This window comes from Lycorma delicatula, chromosome 6, assembly GCF_047948215.1.
Source record: "Lycorma delicatula isolate Av1 chromosome 6, ASM4794821v1, whole genome shotgun sequence".
Lineage (NCBI taxonomy): Eukaryota > Metazoa > Arthropoda > Insecta > Hemiptera > Fulgoridae > Lycorma > Lycorma delicatula.
In genome coordinates this window covers 81479044-81492051 of record NC_134460.1, presented here as the reverse complement: position 1 = coordinate 81492051, position 13008 = coordinate 81479044, and positions in this window count along the sequence as shown.

Below are 13008 nucleotides of genomic sequence, written 5' to 3'. Positions count from 1 at the left end.
TAGTGATTAGATTTTTTAAATAACTTTAAACTGTCACGCTGACCGTATCATTTTTCGTTTAAAAGCACTTGATGAAAAGTTATCTTTAAAAATTTACTAGGGAACTACCAGACAGGAAAGTAGAAAACCATCAAATATATTTAATCGGTAAAGAATAAGGTTAAACATATACTAAAAATCAAAGAAAAACATCCGGGTGGAATTTAAAACCTCCTTATTTTTTGAAGTCTATATTTTTAACCGACTAATTAAAACATTCAAGTTTTTTTAATCGAATATTGTATTTTTACTTCCTTGTTCGAAATAAAGGAAGTATTGTTATCGCGAAAAATTTCGGTTTTCAGATTTCAACGGAAATATCCATTTTGACCATCCCTGAATCCATTTTGAGTAGTTTCAGATTGACATCTTTACGTACGTACGTAATAATGTATCTCACATAACTCAAAAACGATTCGCGGGATGATGTTGATATTTTGGATTTAGAACTCTTGTAACATCTAGTTCTGCAACTCCTCTTTTGATTGCAATCGACTGGATCAAAAGTGTTCAAAAAAACCCAAAATCCAAAAAAAATTGGGATTTTTTTTACATTTTCTTAACTGCAGTTATAAGCCCTCATTAAGAACTTTTCGACGATATGTCCATAAGTGGTACATATTTTCATTGGTTCCAGAGTTATAGCCTAATAAATGTTTAATAAATGAAATATCTAGTTCTTACAACGGAAAGGCACATCGGTTCGAATCCGTTTCATCTCCTTTTTTTTAACTTTTTTTTTTTTTTTTTAATTTAAATATATTAATTTATTAATAACTATCAAGCTCTGATTATAAAAAAATAAATACAATAAATAATAATTCAATAATAACAATAACAAAATATCAGAAATTATTAATGAAATAAAATTTTATGTACTTCTTTTAATTTAAAAAAAATGTATATATGTAATTTAATTAGCGTACAAGGAAGTCATGTGGTATCCACATCAGATTGTATACTGTTTTATTTCTTGATTGATATAATTAATTTAACAGTTGACCTAAAACATTTATAAAATAAATAGTTTATTATTAATATTTTTTAATTTGTAATTAATTACTCCTTACTTGTGTATCTCCATAAGCTCCCAAAAATCCAATAGTAACAGATTTATATACAATTGATGAATTCGTCTCTGTAACAAAAGTAAAGAATAAGTGTTAATTTGATAATTAACTTCTTTTGTTTCATTTATTAGTAAATTCATTTGAATATTAATCTAAATTTTACACATTTTTTTTTAGATAATCAGAACACTAAATAATATTGTCCAAATAAATATCTTATAAATAAATTTATAAAAAAGTTTAAATCTCCAAGATGCTAAAGAAATAAAGAGAAAAATAAAACGAAAACAACATTAAGTTTTGTTTCTTTTTTAAGAAAAATAAATAAGAAATAAGAAAAATAAGATAAGGTTGACAGTTCACTTATAGAAAGATATACGAGTATAAATAACACAAACGGTAGGATTTCAAAAATCCTGTACTTATATTTTTTGACAAAATAACTGCTTTATCAAATTCTTTTATTTACAAGACATCTTTAAAACAAATGTTTTGGAAAGTGACATCTGTATCCAGGAGTAAATAGATAAGCTAAATATTTAAATATCACTTGTTCCAAAAAGGAAATAATAATACTTTTACGTTATAAATAAATTTATCTTTTCACTTTATGACAAATAAAAAAAAAATCTAATCAAATATGAGGCTAAAATTATTCTTAATAAGTTTCTAGAAAAACTAGAAAAGTTTCTAGAAATAAGTTTCTAGATTTAACCATTTTATCCTAATTATAATCTCTGTTCTAACGATTATTATTTGTCCTTCATAAACAAAGTAGACAAATTGTTACAACAAAAATAATGTAATTTTCAAATATAAAATATTTATTATTTTAATGATTAATTAAAATAAATATTTATAATTACTCTCTTACTGAATAATGTACTTAAAAATACATTACTTCTTGATAAAAAGGGCGTAAATTTTCACTATTTTTCCCAATGTTTCTTATTTCTGTTTTGCTTGTAAATTAACTGGTAAACAAGGGTCACAGTTTGAGTCGCCCTTCCTGATAGTATTGATATTCAATCTACAACCAGTAATTAGCAGAGTGAAGAGTATAACTTATAAGGTAAAATATGACGTACAATTCACTTTGGTGTTTAACAGCTTTTTCGACCCAATAAATGGTTACAAGTTCATGCCCAATTACAATTGCTTTAATTACTATTCTATTTTTATGAATAGTATGAACTAATTTTCGTAAAAAGTTTTAAACCTGCTAAGATTTTGAACCCAGACTTTTTAAAAAATAAATACTATTCTGCAGTTGAAGTCAGCGAAGTAATGGTACTCTAGCTCCCATTATTATAATAAAATTATAATAATTTATTTTAATAAGCAATCATTTTAAAATCATAATTTAATTTTACTTTCCCGTCTAGATAGCGCTGTAGAAGAGCTGTAGCTCTAGTAGGTGAAACATTGTAATCGGTCCAATTTGGGCATACGCGATTTTCACCCGATCTTTACGTTTTGACACCTAAGGAACCCAAAAAACCGGATGGAAATTTTCCGGATGTTAATGTTTTTATGTACGTATGTATCACCTTTTATCTCCAGAAATACTAGACCGATTTTGACCAAACTTGGTCATATTACTTATATATAGGGGCATTGATGCAATTAAATTAGAATCATTAAATTAAATAAATGAAAAAATATTATATTTAAATAAAAATTATAAATATTTTAAATTATGTTGTGTGTGAACATATATCTAAGCTGTGCATCAGAAACAATCCACAGTTGTAGAACTTTCCCGAAACCCGGTTTTAGCCGCGTGACGGAAACGTCCTGCAACTGTGTTGTCAACTTTTCTTTTTACTAAACCACTCACTAGGGAAAAAATTGTACGGCTATAAACGGAATGAAAATAAATAGACATCCCTAAAACTGCTGTAATTATTTTCCGATTACGTACAGTCCATTTTCAGGGAAATTCATAGCTTATTTATAAAAAAGTGTTAGACAGGTTGACATTCTGTAATGCTTATAATACATTTTATCAAACCATTGCTTTTAAGACAAGAAGAAACCGAGTTAACAAAATTCCTTCTTATTAGAACACCATTAGTTTTACTAATTCAACTTTATTATCATCATTGATTTTTGTGAGTTTTGTAAATATTTTAATTTTCAGACTTTCAATTTGAACCCACCGGGTTGGTGTAGTGGTGAACGCGTCTTCCCAAATCAGCTGATTTGGAAATCGAGAGTTCCAGCATTCAAGTCCTAGTAAAGCCAGCTATTTTTACACGGACTTGAATACTAGATCGTGGATATCGGTGATCTTCGGTGGTTGGATTTCAGTTAACCACACATCTCAGGTATGGTCGAACTGAGAATGTACAAGACTACACTTCATTTACACTCATACATATCATCCTCATTCATCCTCTGAAGAATTATCTAAACGGTAGTTACCGGAGGCTAAACAGGAAAACAAAGAAAAAAAAAGACTTTCAATTTCAAAATATAAAGAATAAGATAATAAAATCGTTTAATAAATAATCATAAAATTCAACCACTAAAAATCATATGATAAAATGAAATCAATATGTTTTTCGATCCTGGGGTTTTCTAACTCGAAAATGACTTTAGGAGCTCCACTAACATAATATTTAAAAAAAGATTCATATATCAGTGTCATGCATGGTATATAGACAAAGAGTCTACCACATTCATAGATATCCAAAATTTTTAAATGTTATAAAATCAATTTTCAAATTAATTTAATATTTATAACACGATATTTTTTTAAGTAAAACTTCCAAAATTTTATCTAAAAAACTTTCAGTTAATCAGCTAAAAATAAATTTTTGATTTATTAAATGATCTGAAATATTAATAAGCATAAATGAGATAAACATTTTAATACAGAAAAATTTACTCTTTGTTTAGAAGGGATTACATCTGAAAGAGGGAAAGTATGTTGTCACTAATAACAATAGTCAGCTGAAGTAAAATTTAAAATAATGAACGAACCGTATGAAATCCGCTGACTAAATTATGTAACATTTCCTTTGACGCTTTCATGAAGCAGAAGGTTTAATTATATTCCAGAAACGTAAATTCAACTAAATAATTTTACAACTATATTTTGTGATTTGGCCCATTCTATACTGTAACATAGAATAAATGTCACTACATTGTAATATTAAATCTTTTTTTTAAATAATATCATCTTAAATTACCATTTATGAACACCGATATAAATATATTTTTTGTTCATAACAGTGAAATAAAATTTATAATTTAATGAAGACTAATTTTATCCATTAGTGGAAATAACTGTTACATTGACCCCTTCAGAATTCATTTTTATTCAATTTTATGATTTTATGACTGCTTAAATTTGCCTTATGACTTTGCCTGAATTTTATGAATGTACCTAAATAAAATAACTTATTTTCATTAAAAATTTGCCATAAGTTTCTAAGTGTTTCAATTTGTAGTTTTAAATCATCATATTATTGTAAACCCATATCTCAAAATAATAAAAGAAACTTTCAGAAAATTAATGTTTTCGGTTTTCTATCTTATAATCAGGAGACTGAACCGGTAAATAGGTTGAAAAATATATTTCATAAACGTTAGCCAGATTTTAAATCCTTTCCGTTTATAGATAACTTGTTTGTTTATTTGTAAGGGTAAGCGTGCATTTGAGAGGGAAGTGGTTTAATTAGCTTTCGTAAATTAATATTCCGAATAGAATAACTGGAATACGAATTAAGATCGCTATTAACAAAATTTGGTTAAGATTAAGTTTGTTTTGATTATTTTCGATTTTTTGTTGTTTTTTTTTTTTTTTGTTTGATGATATCGCCATATAAGCTTGATGCTTCTGCGTGGGATATGGAAATGGAAGTTTTCTAGCATATGAAAAATGTGTTGCCTGACCGAGATTCAAATCCGGGACCACCGGATGAAAGGCCCAAGATGCTACCACTCCGCCACGGAGATTGAATTTCTTCTGCAGGTAGGTAGTTCTCTCTCATACCATCCATCTTTCTGATCACTTCTTGGTCTGAAATATATAGGTTTGTTTCTCGTCCCATCTTGGTTTTGAATTGCAGGAAACCATATTTTGGCTTTATGTAGTGCTTAATCATAAATGAAGCACATATTGGGTAAATTCTGGCAAATTCAGGTTCATTCATGCACATATCTTCTAATCCCTTTAAAAATACGAATTACATCATGTCATAGCAATAAATTTCTACAGTTAGTCTAATTCAATTCGTCACTCCTATTATTATGAGTAAAAATAACAAGAAAGATTAGAAGTTTTAAGAGACTAGAGAAAATTTCGAAATTTTAGTTGAATTGTTAGCCAAATTATTTCATTTTCCAGTGAAATGCAATTATTTATGGAAAAAAGGGTTTTCAAAACATGGCGCAAGTGGTAGCGTCTCAGCCTTTCATCCGGAGGTCCCTGGTTCGAATCCCGGTTAGACATGACATTTTTCATACGCTACAAAAGTCCATTTCCATATCTCACGCACAAGCTTCAACCTTAAAAAAAAATATACAGATGACTTTATTTTACATTTATCCGTATTTAAATCAACCTATTAGAATTTTTAAATCTTTCACGAGAACATTCCATTAAAATCGTTACTTAATTAACAACAAGATTAGTAATTCAAAAAATTACTTTTTTTTTAATTCACAACAGCAAAAGAACAATAAAAATAAATATCTTTTAATAGATATCATACTTCAGTTGTTAAAGTTTATGATATAATCCACAAACTTGTTATGGAAATCAAGTACCTTTATTAGAAATTGTAGCAATTCAGATAATCCCACTGTACTTAGAGAGTCAAGAAAAATATCTATACGTTTTATGTTAATGCTACATTTAAACAAATTCGTTAGCTGAAAAGAATATTGAGTCGATCAAAAGGCAATAAACCTAATCAGACAAACCCTAACAAATACAAGAACACAGACAATGTTCAGAGGAAATCTCAGCAGACTCTTCCAAATCAAGATAGGCCTGAGAGAAAGAGACGGAGGTTTCCCATTTCTATTTAACAGCGTCCTAGACAAAGTGATGAACATCTTTTGGAAAGAAAATACATCACACGTAAAATTAGGTCTAAAAAGAGTTAAATGTACTTCCAGCGTTGGCGGACGATGTACCTTTATTAGCCGAAACAAAAGAGGAAGCAATTAAATAAGTGGAATATCTAAAAAAAACAGCAGAAAAAACAGGAATACAAATATCATTCCAATAGACAGAAATAATGTCTAACAGTGTAGCTAAAAACACAGCTAAAGAAGAAATAAAGACAAAGTACGGCAAAATCAAGACCACAAAAAAGTTCTGATACCTAGGAGAAACAATAATAATAATAGGCAATTTTGTAGACAAAACACCACTCCAGGATAGAAAGGCTAAATTGGAAAACTAATGAACACAGTCAGAAATTTGTTCAACAAGAAAAAACCTATCACGAAAAACCAAACTGAGGCCGCCACAGTCTTCAGACCAATAATACTGTCACCATGACCCCTGTAGGGGACGACTCCCGCATTGTGGCAATCCCGTCGCCACACAACCCCCTCCGTGCCTAGCCTTGATTTCACTGGAAGTCCGTCTTTTAGACCCTCTAAACCAGATAACATATCACAGTCCTCAGTTTAGTAGACCAGTAATATTGTATGGATTAGAAATATTCTCATTACATACAGAACCAAAATACTTTCAGAAACTAGAAAAGATACTAAGAATAATATATGTACCGTTGAAAACAAAATGAAGCCCATAAAAAAAATATAGGAACACATAGAAGATATTTACTCAACTTATCATCAGACGAAAACTCAAATTACACGGACGCATAAAAAGGATGGAAGACGAAAGGTGGATGAAAAAAATTTAAATCAAAATGAACTCAAAAATCAGCTACACCTTCACCAAAACAAAGAAAGTGCTACTAAACAAACACAAAATCACGAATTAACTATGCAACAACAGACCAGAGTACAGAAAAAACTTGCACAATGCCAACATCTTTGCAAGTGAAAGAAGAGGACGCCAAGGAAGAGCCCGGTAGCGGAATAAGTGAAAAAAGAATTTCTCAGAACTGATGAAAGTCTATTGGCAAAAGGTAAAAATGGAATCCCCAAAAACCCTCCAATTAATATTTGTGTTATAGAGTATATTAAAGATTTCATATCTAGTTATTAGACATATATTTATATGTATGTTAAATAGAAATATGTCATTAAATAAATATTAACATTATAAATAAAAAACCTCTACAGAATTTTCAAAAGAAACGTATCATATTTTCAAACATGAGAATTCACAAATTTTAAATAATATTTATAATTTTGATAATATTTCCATCAAACTCTTGGTAATATTTGTATCGTTTTAACTTGGTTTTACTTTGGCATTATGTTTATTTTTTTATACGGTTCAAAATTACGTATGCATACGTTTAAAAAATGATTAACACAAACGTAATAATATGTACATAATTTATATTAATATAAAAGCACCGAGTTGTAATAAATGTACAATTAATTCACAAGGTTATAAAAGAAAAAACCTGTCTATTATCACAACCTGCAGTTACATAAGTATTTATCAGTTAAAATTTATACCAGATAACTTCTAAATAAATGATCTTTCAGAACACATTTTTATATAAGAGGAAGGCTTATTAAGATAGGAAAAATTTATAATTTAAAGAATTCCTGAATCAGTCTTTGCATTTCTTTTCATAAAACGAACATTATAACATTTCTTGGTATTGTGATCATGAATTATCTATATTGATTCGAAAATTTCCCAATTTTACGTTCCCCAACAGTTTCAATTTAAATATCCTGACCCCCGGAAGGGGAAAACGCACGCCTTGTGATTATCCCGGTTGCCACACCATCCTGATTGGCTTTACCGGAGGTCGTCTTTAGACCCTCTAAACTTGATAACACGGCATAGTCATTAGTTTGGCCTCTCTCAGGATGCCACCGATGCAAATTCTTCGGCAGACAAGTCCATAAGTGTATTTACACAACTTGTTATCGCCCTTGTATGGCCTCTCCCAACCACGATCATCTACCATAACTTACAACCCTCAACTATCAAATTAACCAATTCGCGGAATCGCGAATCCCGCTCCTTCCTCTAACACCAAAGGTTCACACAAATATTCTTCCTACATCTATCTTCAATTAGACTATGCACTCTCAGATCATTACTTGATTGAATTTTGATTCAATTTTGATTGAAACACCAAAAATACTATCCTCACATCAACAAAACAAGTGTTGATCAAGTGAATAAACTTTTAATAATTTTTTCTTAAAACCTGGTATGCACTATTCTATTTATTTTAATTTCAAAATAATTCGAATGGCAACTTTAAATGTTAAGAAAGCTCCGTTTTTATGAATTTTGGCTGCGGTCTCCTAAAATCGATCCCGTATAGTAAATTCATATAGATAATGCCGTAATATAATCACGAAGAACTTCTTTTGAAAGTTACTTCGATTTAATTTTCAGCGGGAAACAACAAAACCGAGGCTTCTTACAGATTTTACCAGTACCCTCTGATAAAGTTAAACTTGAATTTAATATCATTCAAAAAAGTTAATAATAATATAACTAAATGTAATAATTCAGTAACAGAATAGGCTAATACAATAAGCATTGTCTTTATAAAATAACAAATCAATTATTTCAAATCATGTAATAAGAATCATGCTATTACTTGTTTTAAATTATTCTGTACAATTATGAACGAATATTTTTGTCTGTCTTTAGTTTTTATTTCTGAAAGTTTTTGTATTTTTATAGAAGAACATTCAATACTTTCATTTTTCATGTTTTAGATTCACTGTATGGCATAAAGTAATTTAATGAATGCGTGCAAAAATGCATTTATTATTCCTAGTTATAAACTATTAAATAAAAAAATAATGATAATTTTCTGTTTGGGTGAAAACCAACAAAATAATAAAACGCTTACAAATAAAGGTAAAGAAATAAATAAGATTATTATAAATTTTGTGTTAGTATAACATACTTGTCGACGGTTAAGTTCAATGTACTGTGGACCAACGAAGACACATCAAAATATAAGCGGTTCTTTCTTCATCAGGTTTTATCCTGTTTTTTTATATATTTACACTCAATTCATTATAAATTTTGTTCTGTTGTAAACAGTCTTATTTAATGGTATAAGAAATTATAATAAAATTATAGTCCTTTGTTAATCAAGTACTATCTGTCTTCACTTTTTTATGTTCATATTCAAAATTATTACCTATATATATGTATATATATATATATATATATATATATATATATATTTATTTATTTATATAGAAAATGTTCAAGACGAAAAATGATGTGTATTATTGTGTCTTATAACACATCATGTATCATCTTGGTAAATAGTACATTATTTACTCTTAGAACGTGTCTTCATATTATTTTTTACAAAATACAACGCGCACGCGCGCATCCCCCCCCTCACACACACACACAAACGGACTTTCTTACAACATAGGGACAATAAAATAAATATTAGCGACTGTTATATAAATCTAGATGTACTTTTGCATAGCCTTTTGCCTTCTTCTTTATTTTCCTGTTTAGCCTCCGGGAATTACCGTGCAAGTATTACTCCAGAAGATGAATGAGGATGATATGTATGAGTGTAAATGAAGTGTAGTCTTTTACAGTCTCAGTTCGACCATTCCTGAGATGTGTGGTTAATTGAAACCCAACCACCAAAGAACACCGGTATCCACGATCTAGTATTCAAATCTGTACAAAAGTAACTAACTGCCTTTACTAGGACTTAAACGCTGGAACTCTTGATTATCAAATCAGCTGATTTAGGATGACGCGTTCACCATTAGACCAACCCGGTGATTACAGCCATTAGCCTAAATAATTTTGAACGCCCTCATTCAAATTACTTTATACTATACAGTGAATCTAAAATATTGAAAATGAAAACATGGTATGTTCTTCTATCAAAATACAAAAACTTTCAAAAATAAAAATCAGCTACAGACAAAGACGTTCTTTCATAATTATACAGAATAATTTAAAAGTAATAATAGCATGATCTTATCACATTATCTGTAGTAATTGATTAGTTACTTTATAAACAGAACTTGTACGAGGTTATTCTAATCTGTTCTCGAATTATTAGAATTAGAATAAGTATTTTTTTTTAATGACTGCTTCGAAATGACATCTAACATGTATAGATTAATTTTCTTATTTTTGTTGAGCGGTAAAAATTATTTGCTATATATTTATATATTCTTACATTATATTATGTATCATTTTTTTGTTAGTAACAAAAAAATGGGAGTACTTTTTTGATCCCAAACTCCAAACAAATAAATGGCAAATTTTATGATTTCAACTAAAGTAAAATTAATGGAAAGAATGCCTTCTTATGTGAAATAAATGTTTTAAAAATTATTTAGATTTTAAACTTCTACACAAATTTAACTATTCCTAGACGAAAAATGTTTAGTAATTGTAACTAAAATCAGAAAGAAAGCAATATATGCAATAGATTTGTACTCATTATGTCTCATCATTGTCTTATACACTTCATCAATTGTAAGTTAATTACAAATCTTTTAAAATTACTTTGCTTGGAAGTTAAACAACGAAAATTTAGTGTTGAAAAAATAAATAAAGTTGAGCAAAACTTTATTTATTTACAGGTTTTGTTTGCATAATCTATCCAACTGAGGACTCGGCCTATATTCACTCAGTTCCAATTTCTTAAAAGTTTTATTATAATCAAACTCTTATATATTTAATTTAACTAATGTCCATTGGTTAGGTTTCTAGATCCGCTGTTTATCTTACATACTCAATAATTTTTTTTATTTATTTTAATCAGTTCAGGAACTATAAAAAAATTATAAAAAAGAAACCCAATAGAATTTTCAACAAACAACAAAGTTTTTTTTAAATGAGTAACAATTAGAAAATCACGTTTAAATTTATTTTCCCATTTTATTATCATATTTTTTGAAGGTGTGTGGGTGGAATTGTTTTCTTACTTAATAACAACGTAATATTTAATTTATAAAGTATAAAGAACTAATCTAAAAGTATGATTAACTCTACCATCTGAACTCACACCGTTTATTTATATAATAAGAATGGATAAGAAATCTCATTAAATTCCTGTCATCTCTATGAAATTAATAGCAGTGTCAATTAACCCAATGTACTAGCAAAGCCGATACGATGTTAAAATTAAAGGGTATGAGGGGGTCACTTGACCCTGTATGTCAACATCCACTAATAATATAACTTTTACTCCCATCCTTTTATAATTACAATCCAATTGACGAGATGTATAACAACAATTAAACTTTAAAATTAACCGCAATGTATTTATGAGCACGTATGTATAAACGGATTTGAAAATTATCATGCTTATAAAACATTCACGGTTTAATGTCAGTAATTAACATTTGTAGCAAACGTATCGCATACTATGAAATTTTTTGCAAATTGCCAATTAGTACCCATTGATAAAACTTAAATTAGATAATAGTAATAATAATTATAATACGAATGTATTTATACATAACCAATCAATTAGTAACCAAAAGCTATGTGAAAAAACTGACTTTTATGAACGCAACTAAGAAAAAATTGACTAGAATATTAAGCATATATTTAAAATGTTGAAATTAGAAACATTATTATTTCAAAACAACAGAATTAATTAAAATAATTATCAAATTAAAAACGCTAAAGACAGGAAAATGTTTGGGATAAAATAAAAAGAAAGGAATAAAAACTCTATATATTCCTGCACGAATTAATCACTAATATTAACAAATAAAAGACCAGACGGTCATTTCTTCTTTAATTTTCCATTTTAAATGTCTTTTTAGAGATTACTTAACTTAATGAATCTGGTATTAATAATGGCAATTAGCAAAGTTAAAGAGAATACGCAAAGTTTAAGTAAATAAAATATTTTTCATTTTTTATATAAGAAACAATAATTTTTCATACAACCTTTTTACTTTTCCGTCTAGATAGCACTGTAGCAGAGTTATAGCTCTAGAAGCGAAAATATTTTAATCGATTCAATTTGAGCATATGCAGTTTTCACCGGATCTTGACGTTTTAACACCTAAGGAACCCAAAAACCGGATGGAAAATTTCCGGATGCTAATATTCGTATGTACGTGTATTCGATGTTGCCCTCTAAATCAACTTATATCTCCAGAACTACTAGGCCGATTTTGACAAAACTTGGTCAAATTACTTCTATATATGGGGCACTGATGCCATTAAATTTTCAATTTAAAAGGTCAAGGGAATGAGGCTGTAGAGCAAGATCACCCTCAGTATCTCGACGTTTCGCCTAATAAAGGTCATATTTTTCTTAGGCACATTCGTTAACAATTAAAAAATAGCAATGCTTGCTAAAACAATTTACACCACTACTCCAAAAAATGTTGTTGTAGTCGACTGATATGTTGTGACGTCACAAGTGAGCAAAATAAATGAATAATATTTAAAGTGAAAAAAAGTAACTCGGGCTGGCTGGGTGTCGAACTCGATCGCCCGGTTAAGCCTCGGTACCTGGTGGGTTAAGCTTCACGGCTACACCAGTCTGTCGACCGTACAAGCGAAATTTGTTCTATGTAAGTTGTGAAATTACATTAGTTAGTGCCGACCGTCGTTGCTAGTACCGACACATTCGCCCGAATTAAATACGGTATACGTGCGCGCTTATCTTAGAATCATTGAATTAAATAAACGAAAAAACATACTTAAATAAAATGACAAATATTTTAAATTATGTGTGTGTGTGTGTGTGTGTGTGTGTGCGCGCGCGCGCGCGTGCGCGCGCGCGCGCGTGTGTGT